The 18,133-nt window shown below is 42.0% G+C and overlaps 1 long non-coding RNA gene across 1 annotated transcript; it reads right to left on the minus strand.

Annotated features, from left to right (window-relative positions):
* Positions 1-15,077: 15,077 nt before the first annotated feature.
* Positions 15,078-17,773, minus strand: LOC121141102. The gene is made up of 3 exons (XR_005878013.1): positions 17,250-17,773; positions 16,276-16,466; positions 15,078-15,208 (listed from the first exon to the last, which is right to left on the minus strand). It is a non-coding gene; the product is annotated as an uncharacterized LOC121141102 (long non-coding RNA).
* Between the last annotated feature and the right edge of the window lie 360 nt (positions 17,774-18,133).

Genomic DNA, 18,133 nt, shown 5'->3' on the forward strand with positions numbered 1-18,133 from the left:
ACAGCTGCCTACTCCCAGGCAGAAGGGGAAGTGGGTCTCTGCTCAAGGTCTGGTGTTCCCACAGGTGATTGAAAGTTTTGCTAGGTATAGTAGTCTGGGCTAGCATTAGTGGTCCCTCAGTGTCTGCAAAATGTCTATCCAGGACCTTCTGGCTTTTAGAGTCTCCATTGAGAAGTCACATGTAATTCTTATAGATCTGCCTTTATATGTTACTTGGCATTTTTCCTTTGCAGCTCTTAATAGTCTTTCTTTATTCTGTATGCTTAGTGTTTTGATTGTTATGTGGCAAGGGGAATTTTTTGTTTTGGTCTAGCCTATTTGGTGTTCTGTAATTTTCTTGTACCTTTATAGACATGTCCTTCTCTAGGTTGGGAAAGTTTTCTTCTATGATTTTTTAATATGTTTTCTGTGTCCTTGAGCTGGAGTTTTTCTTCTTCTATCCCTATATTCTTAGGTTTGGTCTTTTCATAGTGTCCCAGATTTCCTGGATGTTTTGTGTTAGGAATTTATTGGATTTAACATTTTCTTTGACAGATGAATCTATTTCCTCTATTGTATCTTCAACACCTGAGAGTCCATCTCTTATATTCTTTTGGTGATACTTGAATCTGCAGTTCCTGTTCACTTCCCCAGATTTTCCATTTCCAGAATTCCCTTGGCTTATGTTTTCTTTATTGTTCCTATTTCAATTTTCAAGTTCTGAACCATTCCTTTCACCTGTTTGGTTTTTCTTGGTTTTCTTAGCTTTCTTTAAGGTATTTACTGATTTCTTCCAAATTTTTGTTTGTCTTTTCCCTGATTTCTTCAAAGGAAATTTTTCATGTCCTCTATAATGGCCTCTATCATCTTCATAGAGTTATTTTAAGGTCATTTTCTTATGTTTCAGCTGCACAGGAATGTTCAGGTCTTGCTATTATAGGATCACTGGGTTCTGGTAGTGCCATATTGCACTTTTGGTTGTTGAATGCATTCTTACACTGGCTTTACTCATCTGTTCTTCCAATTGTTGCGGGTCATGCCTGTGTCTATTCTTCCAACTGCTGTGGTTTGCACCTGAGTCTATGTACTCTGCTGGGATTGCACGGGAGGGCTGTCCACAGGGGAATGTTGTAGTGTGTAGGGTTGGGCAGCAGAGTGAGTATTGCAGGGACAGAGTCCAGTGAGTTGGGGGAGGCAGGGAGAGCAGCCTTGAGGCAGAGCTCTCACCTGCTTGCTGGCTGGTGGGGACTGATAGCTCCTAACAATCTTTCTACCTCCTCTTCTGCAAAGTTCCCTGACCCCTGATCGGCACAGTTTATTGGAGGCATCCCTTTTAGGAGTAAACATTCCAAGGTCTCATTGTCCAGTTGTGGGTCTTTATGTTTGTTGCAGGAGGAAGACTCTCTAATGTTGGCTGAGCATGAACTCATCTATGAGTATAACAGAATCTATTGCTACTTTCCTTTAGTGCAACAATAGTATTTGGTTTTCCCCTAGGTCCTTGGCCTGTCTAGTCTTGGGTTCCTGGCCACCCAAGCAGTGTCAGGGATGGGTTCCATCTCATGGAGTGGGCCTCAAATCCAATCAGATAGTAGTTAGTTACTCTCACAACTTTTATTCCACTATTGTACCAGTATATCATGTCGGCAGGTCACCCTTGTAGATCAAAGGGTTTACAGGTGGATTGGTGTTTACCTTTCTCCTCTGGTAGCATGCAGTGTGCCTTCCCATACCATGAACACTAGTCAGTAGAGGTAAAGGCTCCAGGCAGGCACCAGCATGAAGTCCCCAAATTCTATGAGATATGTAGGTGTTGTCTTCGGCAATAGGGCCTTCCCATCAATTTGTAGAGAGCAACCAATATTCTTGGCAATAGCCTGGGCTGTTTAGAGGTTTCCATGGGGACCCTTAGGCCAACAATTCCTGGCTGTGGAGGGTTCATTTGCTGACCAAAACAATGTCTAGTTGTAGTCTTATCTGTTATTTGGTGATTCCATTTAGTTAACTTTTTTATTAAGATTTTTAATTATAAAATTTATTTTTCGGATTTATCTTTATATATATATGATGTTTTGCCTGCCTGCATGTGTATATGTGTACTATGTGCATGCCTGGTGCCACAGATACTAGAAGAAGGCACTGAGTCCTCAGAACTGGAGTTACGGTTGTAAGCTGCCATGGCAGTGCTAAGAACCAACCCAGGTCTTCTTCAAGAGAAGCAAGTACTCTTAACTGCTGATCTATCTCCCCATCCCCTTAACTGACAGTTGTTTCTAATTCCTAAAAGCTTATTATTCAAATGGCTTTGAAGCAAAGCACTTGACCACCCCCAGCCCAGTGCTTAGCCAGTAGCTGAGTCAGTCCTCAGCCTCTCCAGTGCAGACAGCCACTGTTGGACTGCGCACCTTGGCCGTGTGAGCCTGTCTAATGAATCCTCCTTCATAATATACATTCACCATATCAGTTCTGATCCTCTAGAGAGCCCTGCCTACAGTGCTACTCAACCCGACCACCCCAACTGTGCTCTCTTTATGTTATTCTCCACCCAGAGAAACCAGAGGTCAATGAAGAATTGGAAAGGAGAGAAAGTGAGATTATCAAGTAACTGCCCATAGAGAAGTCACTGTAGTCTGGACAGCAGTTACCTCAGATGCAGGTCCTCCCTACCTTCAGTGACAGGAAGAGAATCTGAGCCAGGTATGGTGGCAGCATCCATTAATCCCAGCACTCAGAAGGCAGAGGAAGGCAGATCTGATGTGAGATGTCCCTCTGTATACTGCGAATATGTGTTGCTTTTATTGGTTGATGAATAAAGCTATTTTGACAGGACAGAGCCAGGTAAGAAATCCAAGCAGAGGTACAGGAAAAGACAGGGCAGAGTCTGGAAGATGCCATTCAGCCACCCAAAGGATAACATGCCAACAGACTGATAATGCCACAGTCACATGGTAACACTTAGATTAGTAGAAATGGATTAATTTAAAAGTAAGAACTAGCTAGCAATAAGCCCGAACCATCTCCCAAGCATTTATAATTAATGTTAAGCCTCAGAGTGGTTATTCGGGAACTGGCGGGTGGAAGAGAAACATCAGTTACAAATGGTGGACCAATGCGGGTCTCTTGAGTTTACATAAGGTCTGAGAAAGCTTTAAAAAGGGTTCTACAACACATAAATGGACCAGAAAACGGTTTCATAGTTCATGTCTCCCACTGAGGTCTGAGGTACAGAACCACATCTCCTGGACACAGCATGGCAAACTCTCACAGTCTCTCATGGCCGTGTTACATAAGAGGCTCCTGCCAGCCACTCCTGCAGGCCTGAGAGCACAGCCATGGGCTTGAGAACACAGCTACATAAAAAACCAAAAAAACAAAAACAAAAACAAAAAACGAACACAGCTGCACACTGCAAAATGGGTTCTCCCAGCCACTGTCTACAGGAGATAAGCGTGACACTCATTGCTACCTTTGCCATGTAGGAAAGCCTAGCAGGGTGGAACCAGCAGCCAAAGCTGTATCCTAGCCACACCGCCTTAGCAGTTTAAAGTAGTGGTCAAAATAGGATTACAAATACGCAATAAAGATAGAGTTAGACAAAAAGAAACCACTAAACGGGTCACAGTGTATTCTTTAAAAAATGTATGTTGGCTTGGGAGGGAGATTAAAAGAATGATCTAAAGATAATAAAATGAGGTCCTTAAAAAATGAACAGAGTAATAAAAAACTATAATAAGTCTTATAAAGATGGAAGATACACAGAGTCTGGATTATGTATATAATTACGTCTTTTAATGTTTTGACTGTTAATGAGATAACTGCTAAGAGACATTTGATAGTGGGAGCTACTAAGTCAAACCAAAATGAACCTTTGGAAGGTATCTTGACTTCAAAATTTGGGTCTAAAGATATGTTGCGTTGGAAAAGAGGTTCTACTTTTGTTTCCACAGAAAATGAGAAGCTGTGGATTCCTTTCAGGCTAATATGGTTTGATCAAGCATGACACCCTGAGAGGTCTCCAATGGGAACAATGGTCCAGGTGGTCCAACATCCATAGCAGCTTCAAGGCTGAGATGAAGAAGGGTGTGATAACACAGGTAATGTCTGTGTTTTGTGATCAGACATAAAAATAGGGCAGTCCTGTGAGGTGTTTCTATTCACTCCAGACAGAAGAGGCTAGAGCAGTCCAAAGGAGTTGTCCCACTCAAGTATAGCTTAGGGAACCAGTGAGTTCCACTGGAGTCACTTACAAGAGCATGTGAAACACTTGGCCAGCTACACCATCTTAGGATGCTGGGGACAGAAGATTTCTTTTAAGATTTATTTTTAATTATGTGGAAGCAGGGAGTATGTGAGCATGACAGCAGGTATCCTTGGAGGCTAGAAGAGGATGTCAGATCCCAGGGAGCTGGAGTTGCATGCAGTTATGAGCTACACAATCTGAGTGCTGGGAACCAAAGTCGGGTCCTCAGCAAGAGCACCAAGTGCTCTTGAACATTGAGCCATCTCTTGAGCCTTAGATAGCTTTTTTCTTTCTCAACATGACTGAGCTTTAGCCCTCCAGATGCTGTGTACATGACCACTGTGCCCCTCATCTTCTCTGGGATCATAAAGAAAATAACAAAGAACAGGAATGGGGACATTATATGAGATGTAAGATGTGCCTCAGCAAGGTTACCTTCCAGTCCCAAAGGGCAGACAAGAGTCAACAGTGTCATAACAGATATGGAACCATCAGTGGAAGCTCAGCCCCATCTGTGAAGTGACCACACCCACTGGAGCAGCAACAGGCACCAAGTGCAGATGTCAGCTTCCTCTTCTATACATAGGGACATCTGTGAGGTCCCATTAAATGCTTAAGAGAGATCTTAGGGCAAGAGCATGTCTCGGTGGCAAAGTGCTAGCCTTGAAAGCATGAAGACTTGATTAGGATCCCCAGGATCCTGTTAAAGGGGGGCTGGAGAAACAATTCAGCAGTTGAGAGCTCACACTGCTCCTGCATAGGAATCAAGGGTGCTTCCAGGCATCCATGTCAGTGAGTTCTCAACAGCCCTGAAACTCCAGGTCCAGAGGATCCAAAGGCCTTGTCGGTATCTACACACACACATAATGAAAGGTAGAATAAATCCTAAAAATTAAAGAAAACAGATCCAGGGACAGTGGTGCACACTTGTAATGCCAGCACTGGGAAGGAGACAGATCGCTGGGACTCACTAGCCAGCCAGCCTAGACTACTTGGTAAACTCCAAGCCAGTGAGAGACTGTGTGTGTGTGTGTGTATGTGTGTGTGTGTGTGTTTCTGTGTGTGTGAGAGAGAGAGTGAGTGTGTGTGTAACATCCAAGGAACAATATTCAAAGTTGTCCTTTGGTCACATACATACATATAATCACATGTACCTACACACACACACATACATACACATATGAACATGCTCACACTTGCATGCACACACAAGAATCTCAGAAAAGATGAAATTGTAGTCTGTAATATTGTAGAAACAGACATTGGGGAGGAGTGAGTTACCATGAGGAAGAGAACATCATTTGTACAAGGTTTAAAACAACTCAGATTTACCTTTGCTTTGCTTGAAAATTCTTGGAAGTGGAGGGGGGGAAGCACTGTCCGGATGTCAATGTACTACTTCTCTGTAGTTGATTGATAGTGATTCCCTGGAGCACTGTGTTGAAATTGATTAGTGATTATGATTAGGAGCATACTGTGTGTGGAGACACTGAGAACCATTGGCTTGCTACAGAGGGAAGGTGGCCTGAGCCCAAGACCTCTGGGAAGCAGGAAGAGCATTAACAACTTGTCATGCTTCTGGTATAGGAAAAAATTCCACATTACAAAGAGGGCTTCTGTGGTCTTTTAATGCCTCTGAAGCAGAGCAAAGCCTTTCTCTGACAGCCATGTTCCTACAGGTGACAACCTACAAAGAAATTATTCCTTAAATCCAGGACCTCTATAGAGTTTACTTAATACAGGTAATCAGCCAGCCTCTAGCTTCTGTTGGAACAAAGAAAACCGTGTGACTAGTGTATCCAATCCCCAGTCATACAGATGAAAAGGGTTGCCCAACTCTTCGTTTTGGAATGTTTCATCCTATAACATGTAGTCTTTCTTTTGGGACTTCTTTTGGACAAGGAAACTTATTATTAACTATGAAAGCTTGACCTTAGCCTAGACTTGTCCCCAACTAGCTCTTATAATTTAAATTAAACCATTTGTATTAATCTATGCTCTGCCACATGGCTTGTTACCAATCCCCTATAACGTATGTCTGACTTCCTCGGTGTCTCGCTGTCATATCCCCCTGAGTCTAGATTCATGTCCTGAGTTCCTCTCTCCTACCTAGCTATTAACCATTCAGCTCTTTATTAAAACAATCAGAAAAAATGGTGGCATATTTTCACAAAGTGTGATCAAATATACCAAAATAATAGTAAAGTTAAACGAAACCCAAATGAACACCAAGACTCTTCTAAGTTTACCCACCACTAGTGCTTTAACATATTTGCTTGTCTTTGTACATCTTTCTCCAGAAATAACTTCAAACAACCTGTATCATCACAACATTTTTTATCCCTAAAATCTTCAGTCTGTATTTCCTAAGAACACCTTCTCTAGAATAATCCATAGTACAGGAATACAATTACCACATCCAAAAACATTCAAGACAGATAGTAATACCACCCTCTATACAGTTCATATTAAATCTTCCCAGGGACTGGAAAGATGGTAACGGTGCCTCCTGCTTTTGCAGAAGAACCCAGTTCAGTTCTCAGCACCTACATCAGGCAGCTCACAACTCCAGCTCCAGGGTATCAGGTGCCCTCTTCTGTCCTCTGCAGTCATTGTACACACACACACACACACACACACACACACACACACACACGCATGCATGTGCTCTTTAAAAATAAAATAAGATCTGCTGCCCAAGGCTCAATAGATTACCTAGGCCTCCTCACTGACACCCAGATTCAGGGGGTCTTGATCAGTCCCATGCTGGATTCCCAGGCAGATGCCTGGGATTCAAGAGTTAACCTTTGTCTGGTCAGCTGTTTCTGGGGGTTAAAACAGCCCAGTCTTAATCTCTTTGATCATCAGTCCTCCCTCTCTGTTACTGGCTTTCTTGAGTTCAGCTCAGTACTTAACCAAGGGAGTCTGCCTCTTCTTCGATCAGCCACTAAATGAAGTTTCTGTTTCCCAGACTCTCTGGCCATAGGATTGTAGGCTGGCACTCCCCAGATCTATGTCTAAAATCCATATATGAGAGAGTACATGCCATGTTTCTCTTTTTGTGACTGGGTTACCTCACTCAGGATGGTTTCTTCTAGTGTCATCCATTTGCCTGTGAATCTCATGATTCCATTATTTTTTTCGGCTGAATAGTACTCCATTGTGTAGATGTACCACATTTTCTCTATCCACTCTTCGGTTGAGGGACATCTAGGTTGCTTCCAAGTTCTGGCTATTACAAATAAAGCTGCAATGAGCATAGTGGAACAGACATCTTTGTTGTATGAATGGGCATCTTTTGGATATATGCCTAAGAGTGGAGTTGCTGGGTCTTGTGGTAGGTTTATTCCCATTTTTCTGAGGAATCTCCATACTGATTTCCAAAGTGGCTGAACCAGTTGGCACTCCCACCAGCAATGGAGGAGTGTCCCCCTTTCACCACATCCATTTTGACAGGAGTGAGATGGTATCTCAGAGTTGTTTTGATTTGCATTTCCTGGATGGCTAAGGATGTTGAGCACTTTCTCAAGTGCCTCTCAGCCATTTTAGACTCCTCTATTGAAAATTCTCTATTTAGTTCTATAGCCCACTTTTTAATTGGATCCTTTGATGTTTTTGGAGAATTGCTTCTTGAGTTCTTTGTAAATTTTGGAGATCAGCCCTCTGTCAGATGTGGGGTTAGTGAATATTTTTTCCCATTCTGTGGGCTGCCTTTTTGTCTTGCTGACTGTGTCCTTTGCCTTACAGAAGCTTCTCAGTTTCAGGAGGTCCCATTTATTAATTGTTGATCTCACTGTCTGTGCTACTGGTGTTATGTTCAGGAAACTGTCTCCTGTACCAATTCGTTCAAGGGTACCACCCACTTTCTCTTCTAAGAGGTTCAGTGTGGTTGGATTTATGTTGAGGTCTTTGATCCATTTGGACTTAAGTTTTGTGCATGGCGATAAACATGGATCGATCTGCATTCTTCTACATGCCAGTCTCCAGTTATGCCAGCACCATTTGTTGAAGATGCTTTCTTTATTCCATTGTATATTTTTAGCTTCTTTGTCAAAGATCAGATGTTCGTACGTGTGTGGGTTAATACCCGGGTTTTCAATTCGATTCCATTGGTCTACCTGTCTATTTTTGTGCCAATACCAAGCTGTTTTCAGGACTATAGAGCATGGTAGTACACCCCTTTAATCCCAGCACTTGGGAGGCAGAAGTAGGCAGATCTTTGAGCTTGAAGCCAGCCTGGTCTACAGAGAGAGTTCCAGGACCGCTAGGGCTACACAGAGAAACCCTGTCTCAACAAAGAAAAATAAATAAATGTATGAAATAGAATAAATCTTTAAAATCTCCCCACTGGCCTTGGTACTGTCCTTTCAGTTCCTTGTCCTTTGCTTAATCCGGGATCAGGTCAAGCTCCCATATTTCCCTTCACTGTCGTTCCTTTGATTTCCTTCCATCTAGAATAGCCCTGCTGCTTTGCTTTTTAACCTTCCTGCTACTTCCTGCTTGAGAAGAACACCATTCTCTCCTGATGATTTACAGTTGGATCTCCCTGTAACATCAAAGGCCCAAAGGCCCACCCCACCTTTCTGCCTATGATGATAGGACTTCAGTGAGCATGCTCAGCCCACAGACCTAATTCTGACTCTAGTTACAAATGGATCCAACAAGCCAGGCCTGGTGAATAAGGCCTATCATCCCAGCTACTGGAGAGGCTGAGGCAGGAGGATGAAAAGTTGAAGGTCTTCCTGGACAATGGAATGAGTTCAAGACTGGCTAGAGCAACCTAGAAGATCCTATTTCAAATTTTAAAAAGATTGGGGTTTTTGCTTCAGACCAAATATCAAAAATGAAGAATCTAAGGCACACAACTCTTTCTTAATGGTTTATCTCATTAAGTCTCCAAGTCACAAGGAAACTCTGATATGTTTAGTTCAAAGTCAAGTAAAGGTCATCGGTAGGCCACTGACTACCCAGAGATGAGAGAAAATGTTGCTTAGGACTGGGGCTGCTGACACAGTTGTGAGCATTTCTGTAGTAACCTTCACTCTGCTTTATTAGAGAGAAAATGTTGCTTAGGACTGGGGCTGTTGACACAGTTGTGAGCATTTCTGTAGTAACCTTCACTCTGCTTTATTTGCTCCCGCTTCATAACAGATGACAGCTCTGCCCTTTAATTGTTGAGGGATTTTAATTCTGCATCGCTGTTTGCTGTTCAAAAGATTTACCTTCCTTCATAAATACTTGCCTTGCAGGGCCTTCATCCATGGTAAGAAAAGTAAATGTAAAACTGAAAAATCCAGACATATACATGCCTACACTTTCGGTGCAACCAATGTCCCCACCAGGAACCTCATGTGCCCTTCACCATCTGTGCCATTAGTGGTTATCTAACATTTTTCCTTACATCAAATTCCCTTCTCTATGAGACAGGATCTCATGTATCTCAGGCTGGCCTTGAATTCTCTATTAAACCAAGAATGAGCTTGAATTATTATCCTCCTGCCTCCAACTCCCTGTGCTGGGATTATAGGATGCAACATGATACAGGGTTTAAGAGTGCTGGGAATAAAACCCAGACCTTCATGAACAGTCAGTGAGTACTCTCCCGACCAAACTATATCCCCATTCTCTCAAATTTATTTTTTGCTTAGATAAATAATCTTTGTAATGAAAGTTTTCATCCCTGTTAATAAAAAATTAACTGGTTGTACTGGAGAGATGACTCAGAGGTTAAGAGCACTGACTACCCTTACAGAGGTCCTGAGTTCAATTCCCAGCAACCACATACCACATTGTGGCTCAAAACAATCTATAGTGGAACCTGATGTCCTTTTCTAACATAAAGTCATACATGCAGATTATAGTGATATATTCTTTATGATTTTAAAAAGTTTGCCAGGGGCTCAAAATGCAAAGCCAGCCACACTAGACAGCCATAGAAGCCAGGCAGTGGTGGCACAAAAATTTAATCCCAGGACTCAGGAGATAGGCAGATAAATCTCTGTGAGTTCAAGGTCACCAGGGCTACACAAGAGTCTAAAAGAATAGAGCTCAGGCCTTTAATCCCAGCACTAGAGAGGTATAAAAGGAAAGAACAAAGGGTCTCATGTGAGATTTAGTTTCCAGAAAAGGAGAGCATTGTACTCTGAGGATTCATGGAATCAGGATCACCCATTTCAGTCTGAGGTAGTGGCTTGGCTGCTTTGCTTTTCTGATCTTCAGCTTGAACCACAAAATCTAGTCTCTGGATTTATATTATTTGTGTTACAACTGGCACCCAAGGCTAAGGTACATATTCACAAAAAAGCCATTTGCTAGTGAAGCCTCCAGCCCAGACTGGAGCTACACACAGGGCTCCCAGTAGCACCCCTGCCCAGTTGGCTAGGTTTTCTTTTGTTTTACCCAAGTCTTTGAATGAGTTTGGGATTTGCCTGCTGTAGCATCTCTTTAGCTGCCACCTAAACACCTGAATCACCCAGCTCCAAATGCCACAGGACTTATCCACCCTAGACTGCCTGACTTTGCCTTCAGGCTGCACCTGCCACATGTTTTTCTTCCTAACAATCCTGTGTGCATTTTTCAGATGGATCTCTCTCTGTCTCTCTCTGTCTCTCTGTCTCTCTGCCTCTCTGTCCCTGTCTCTCTCCCTCTCTCTCTCTCTCTCTCTCTCTCTCTCTCTCTCTCTCTCTCTCTCTCTCTCTCACATACCCCACCCCCATGGGCTGTGAGCTTTCCCTACAGTCCCTCTCCTTGGGCTGACATCCTCAGCTCACAGTCACAAGTTAGTTCTCCCATTCAGACACGCTATGCCTCACAGCTCACTGACAGTGTCTGCAGATTTGGTAAGACTATCAGGAATTCTTAAAGGAAGGAATTAGTTTAGAAAGAGAGTTTTTCCCCCACTTAAAAATGTGAAACATATTTACAATGGAGACAGTTAATTCTCTGTATGATTATGCAATGCATGATTAAAAGTGGAACAATTAAATGAAAGGATAATCAACTTAACTGGGATTGACATACTGTTGTCATTTTGATAATTTTGGTTTATCTCTTTAAAAGTTGATTGATATAAGTGCCAAGACGCAGGCTTTAGAAAAACTTAAGAAATCAGATCATAGAGATATTCAAACCCAAACTGAGGGATTTAATGGAGAACCAATTCAGCATTGCATTATAAGGCTAGAAAGAAACAGTCTAAAGTCTTAAGAAAACCAACCTTAATATTTCCAGGAAGTGCCAAATGATAGAGGTCCTATAAGAGCTAACTGGATGCCTGTAACAATGTTAGATTTAGGGAAATTCAAGGAAGCGGTAGTCTCATATGGCATGCATTCACATTTGTAAAGCAGATGTTAAACACATGGTCAGTTTGCAACCAAATTACCCCTAAAGACTGGATAGATTTGATTAAAGCCATCTTAGAGTCTGGATCACAATTATAATGGAGTACCTGGTTCAGAGAAGAGGCTGAGACTATTGAACAATGGGGTAAAGCCAAGGGTATGGATATCTCCCAAGATTAACTTATTGGAGAAGGAGATTATGCTACTTTATAAAGGCAGTGTCTATATGATGATCACCTCTTGACTTTATGCTGTGCAGCAGCTTTGAATGCTTGGGACAGAACTGGAGTAGGAAAGAAAATTGAATCATTTACAAAAGTCATACAAGACCCAAAAGAAGCCTTCATGGATTTCTTAAAAAGACTGATTTCAGCAGTAAATAGAATGATATCAGAAGCTATAAAAATAATAATTGAAACTATGGCTTTTGAAAATGTTAATTCTCAATGTAAAAAGATAATTAGGCCTTCAAAGGCAAGGTCAGTTTCTTTGGAACAATTAATATTGAAGCGCATGGCCATGATGATGCATGGATAAGAGAGGTGATTTCAACAGGTTTGAAGAAAAATCAAAATGTTAAATGTTTTAATTGTGAAAAACAATCAAAACCTCTAAAGGTATTATAAACAGGACATTTTAGAAACAATGTTTTTTATAAACATAATTCAAACAGGGCACTCCTCCCTTATGGAGTATACAGAATGTGTGGCAAAGGCATGCCCCGACCCAGGGGACATTCAACGTGGGGACCTGAGGACACCTAGGAGAAAGATGGGGGACGAGAGATATGGGAAAGGACACCAAGACAGGAGTCTGATCAAGGTGACAACCTTTATTCATCTCAGAGGGATTTATATAGGGGAAGAGAGGAGGGGAAGGGATGAGGGTGTACTGCAGCTGCAAGGACGCTGGCAGGGCAAGAGGTCAGAGGGAGAGGTGGCCTCCTGTGTTGCCTGGTAACCTAATCTGCAGGGCAAGAGGTCAGGGGTAGAACCTCCTGTGTTGCTTATTAACCTGACAGCAGGGTCTGATCCTATCTATTACAATTTACTATTGCTCAGGCCTATCTCCTGAGGACTTTGTAGTTTTCCAATTAAGCTAATCTTTAACTGACAAATGAACCACAGGCCTGTTTCTTGGAATTTGCTTTATGTCAAAAAGAGATAGCAGGGTGGTCTTGGAGTCATGTCTTCTCTGAGGACATGAAGCTGCCAGATTGTTTTTATGGCGGAGGCCCCTCACAAAGGAAGGCATTGGACTAAAGAATATAGGTCAACAAAAGACATTCAAGGTAATCCTTTACCTTTGGGAAATGCCTTGAGGAGCCTCTCAAAGACCCCTATGACAAATTCTGTCCAGTAATTTCCTATCATCATGGAGGAAACTCCTTCCAATAGCCTAATGCCTATTGTAAGAAAAAAATACTGGTCTGAATGATAGAAGAGTTATAGAAGATAAAACAAAAATTTCTAGAGAAACCATAAATAAAAGTTGATAAAGATTAGATTAGGAACCTCCCCAAAGTTAGGGTTGGGGAAGGGTTTTGTTTCTGTCTTTTCAGGAAAATAAAAGCAAACATCTTGAAGAACTTAAGACCTTTAGACAAATAAGCATCTAAAAAAGAAGGGAGAACTACCTGGAAAAAATTACCAAGGAAAGAAATAATTTGACCTAATACAATCTCTGAAGTCTCCAAAAAGAAAATAGAATCCAAGCCAGGTGGTGGTGGTATATGCCTTTAATACCACCACTTGGGAGGCAGAGGCAATGGTCCTCAATGAGTTTGAGGCCACCTGGTCTACAAAGTAAGTTTCAGGACAGCCAGGACTGTTAACACAGAGAAACCCTGTCTCAGAAAAAAAAAAGAAGAAGAAAAAGAATATGGAATCCCACAGATGACAATTCCACTGGGACTGGAATAGCACTGTTAGGCTGATGGCACCAACTAAAGATCTGCTTTGAACTACACTGAACAGAACAATTTCAAGGAGGCCTGCTGAGATGATCCAGTCTCACAGACACTGCTCACAACAATTTCTAGGTGACTGGCTGAGGTGATCCAGCCTCACAGACTACTCTAGCCAGGTCTGAGACAACCCCTGCACTTTCCTATTATGCAGACACTGGACAACAAAAGAAACAGTTACCTCTCCCAGGACTTGACGATTAACCCAAAGTTTTCTTTTCAGGATCCACTAGAGATGCCTTCACCCCCAAACAGCAGGAAGTAACTTTAAGAACATGACTTCCACATTCCCAAGATGTGGGGCAGATGGTTTTTGGTCATTCAATAGGTTATGGATATTTGTCATTGTTTAGGGGAATTGGTTACAAATTGTTATTGGTAATAGTCAGGGAAAAAGCTAAATAAAGGAGATTAGATTCAAGGTTCTTGTTTTGAAATGAAAAAAGGGAATACAGATATGATAGGATAAAGGGATAAATCATTGACTCTACTCTGAAAAAGAAAAAGGGAGGATATAGATATAAGTGAAAAAAAGTATATTATTGAATCTGCTTCTAAAAAGCAACTATTAGTTTTAAATATTTTACATTGAATTGGACTTTTGTATATTATGTACAAATTCTGTATATTGATACAAAATTGAGATTAATTTTGTTAAAACATACATACATATCTAATAGTGCTCAAGGTATTGTACCTATATAGCTTACTCATCAATGTAATGCAAATTTCTAGTCCTTGAAAGTTATTAATACCAGCTATATAGAATAATAAGGAAATTCAGGTTAGTAACGAGTAAACTATTACAACTGAACTTGTAGTCATATTAGGTATGTTTTCAAGGTCAAACATTATTATTTCCTTCCTGGGTCTCTGAGGGAGGTGAAGACTAGATAGTTATAGTTTTCCTTGTTTACCAGACTCAAAGGTTGAGGGATATTAAAAGATAATTAGATAATGCAAATTAGAATAGAAAGTAAATTAGGTTCAAGACTTTAGACTCGCCAAGATAGAATAGATAATGGAGTGTTTTCCCTGAATTTGTCAAATGCAAATGAACTAGATATTGTTGATGTACTTACCGTCTGTATATATTGTATATACACCAGCATCTTTGACCCAAAAATACTAAATAACAGGCTGGAGAAATGGCTCAATGGATAAGAACACTGCTGAGCTTCCGGAGAACCAGAGTTAGGGTCCTAGAATACATTCCAGGCAACTCGCAACTCTCTATAACTCCATCTACAAGGGATGCAATGCCCTCTTCTGGCCTTCAAGGGTATCTGCACTCATGTGTGCATATGCATATACACACACAAACAAATAAAAAAATTTTTAAATTTTTGATACAGAGTTTCTCTGCAGTCCTGGCTATCCTGGAACTCACTTTGTAGACCAAACTAACCTCTGTCTCCCAAGTGCTGGGATTAAATATGTGTGCCACCACCACCCAGCTTTTTAAAATATATTAAATGGAAGTTTCCAGAAATACAAAACTCATAAATTTTAATCATTATAACATAGTTTATAATTGTTCTATCATCTTATTAGTTAATGCTCACATTTGCTGTGTCAGAGTCATAAATTGAACATTATCCTTGGTGAGAGCCTTCATAAAAATATGCAGTTTGATGTGGTCACCAGCTCCAGCACCAACCGACCGTTTTGAAACATTCCCTGTGGATAAAAGGATATAAAGCATATTGAAATTGCTATTTTTGTTGGTTGAAAATGGTCTAATGCCAGCCATTTCACATAATGGAGTCTAATAGCAGCCATCAGAATCCTTGCAGGATTTCCCATTTACAAAACGTCTGCATAAGAATCACCTCGCTTACTCCCAACAGGGAAAATGGACACAGGGTTCTTTCCTCTTTGTCCTGTGTCTTTTGCAGAGAAGAAAGCACCTCTCAGAGAAGATGAGCTTCCCAGTGGGGGCTAAGTGGGGGTCTGGAGCTGAGATCTGGGTCTTCTCTCCCTACTACACCCCCTCTGTCACCACACTATTGCCACAGCTGCATTATTAAAGAGAAACATGGATGCCAGAGTCAGTCCTGGCTCTGCTCCTGTGGCTACAAGCCCTTCCCACAGTCCCAAGTTGAAGGGAAGTAGAAAGGGAGGGAGGGGGAAATAAAAGGGGAGGATGAAATCAAAGATGGAGGAGAAAATGGGGAAGGAGAAAGCCAGAAGAAAGGGGAAGGGAGGTCGTAGGTGTGTTAGTCACTCCTCTCATAACTGCGACCCAATGCTGGAAGAGATGAACTTTAAGGGAGTGAAAGTTTTAGTTCAGAGGTCACAGTCCATCAGTCCATCGTAGCAGGGATGGGCCTTGCTTGTCCATAGTGATAGAGGCTGCTTGCTCATGTCTCAGCTGATCAAGATACAGAGAGAGGCATGTGGCCAGCTTTTACCAGTCTGCTTTCTCCTTTTTGTTTTGCATTCATTCTGGGGCCCAAAACCACAGGCTGCTGCTGCCCACATTCAGGCATGATCTTGGCCTCTCAATTCATCCTCTGAGGAAAAGCATTCATCAGACACATTCAAAATAGTGCCACTTAATCCAGCAGCAGTTTACTTTGTCCCTTAATCCAATCAGCAAAATCAAACATTGAGGGTTCCCCTGGTTAGAACAAGAAGTGGATTTAAAGAAAAGCTATACCACCCACTGGGGTGCCATATCAGCTTCCTGCAAGATGTATTACAAACTACCAGAAGTGAAGGAGATTATGGTGACTGAGACTTACTCTCTCACCATCTGGAGGTCAGAGGCTGATGTCAAGTTGACAGTGGGCTGGGCTCCTCTGGGAGTAAGGGAGACTGTGTCACAGACATGTCTCCCAGCTTCTGGGCTCTGTCAAAACCATTGTTCTTGGTTTGTAAGAGCTTCTGCCTCCACTGTCTTGTGACTGCCTCCTCTCCGAATCACCTCTTCTTCCTGTAAAAAATGACAGTCATTGGATCAAGTCCCATCCAGATGCTCTTGTCTCAAGATCTTTTTTTTCTTGTTTTTTTTTTTAACTCACTATGTAAACCAGGCTGGCCTCTCACACACTGAGATCTGCCTGCTTCTGCCTCCCAAGTGCTGGCATTAAAGGTGCACACAACCACCATCGCCTAGTTCAAGATCCTTTTTAACTTCTTATTTAGCATGTGCTCGGTTTTTTAATTGTGTGTGTGTGTGTGTTGGTACAATCATGTGTATTTAGAAGCTAAAGGGGGTCATCAGGTGCCCAGCTTTATTACTCTCTGTGTTACTACCTTGAGACAGAATCTCTCACTGAACCTGGAGCTATGCTGAAGGCCAGCAAGCCCCAGCAGTCCTGCTGTCTCCCCCATCCACAGCACTTCGGTTACATGGGATATGGTGTGCTATTATACACATATTATGTAATGATCAAATAAAGTAGGCATATCCATCAACTTGAACATGTATCATCTCTTTCTGTGAGCGCATTCAAAATCCTCTCTTCTGGACCATGGAAACGGTGGCCAAGCCTGACAACTGGTTTTGGTGTCTGGAGCTCCCATGATACAAGGAGAGAACCAACTCCCACAAGTTGTCCTCTGACCTATACATGTGGCAAGCGTACTCACATACATAAAGACATACGTGCAATCATAGACACACAACACATGTTTATAAATCGAAATAAATGAAAAGCTTTTCTTCTAATTATAGGAAATATGCAATACAAAGTAGTTAACTATTGTCACCCACCTGTGCAACTGAGGATTCAAATTCATTTCTTCTTCCTGTAATTCTCTCCACATTCCATCCTTAACGCCATCACCAGCTTCTGGTATCTCCTGCTTCAGTGAGCTTGTTTGTTTTAGATCCCACAAATGAGTGACTCTCAGGAAGCAGAGGCAGGATGATGGCCATGAGTGAATGAGTCCACAGTCATGTCTGCACCTGGCTTATCCTACTGAACACTAGACCTTCAGACTCATCCGCTGTGTTGCAAATGACAAGATAATCATCTCTTAGTCTGGGGAGGTGGCTTCGTGGGCAAGAATGCTTGCTGCACATGTGTGAGGACTTGAGTTTTAATCTTCAGCAATCACATGAAAAGTTGGGCATGGCTGCTCACAAGCTTGTAACCCCAGTGCTTTGGGGAGTAGAGACAGGACATCACTGGAGCATTAGGACAGTCGGGAACTGTTAAGAGAAGATTTCCTTGAGAGGAGCCTTCTCGCCCGCCTGGTTCCAGATCCGCATCAGTCCCAAATAAACACACAGGAGGCTATATTAATTATTAAGCTGTTGGCCTTGCTTGTCTCTTACTGGCTAGCTCTGCTTTAAGTAATTACCCCATAATTGTTAATCTAAGTATGTCTCTTACCGGAGAATAGTTCTGGGCTCCTACCCCATGGCGGTTACATGTTGACTCTCTTGTGTTTCTCCTTCCCAGAATCCTCCTGGACTCCTAGCCCCACCTATCTAGATTCCTATTGGCCAGCAGTAATTTATTGACATATACACAGGACTTCCCCAACAGGGAACCACTGTGTGTGGGGAGGGGGGGTGCTGGGTTCCATCCTCAGTACTGGAGAAAGGAGAGATGATTGTCTTGTAAATAGACTCCATTTCTAGCCAAGGGT

This window comes from Mesocricetus auratus, unplaced genomic scaffold (genome assembly GCF_017639785.1).
Source record: "Mesocricetus auratus isolate SY011 unplaced genomic scaffold, BCM_Maur_2.0 Super-Scaffold_100007, whole genome shotgun sequence".
Lineage (NCBI taxonomy): Eukaryota > Metazoa > Chordata > Mammalia > Rodentia > Cricetidae > Mesocricetus > Mesocricetus auratus.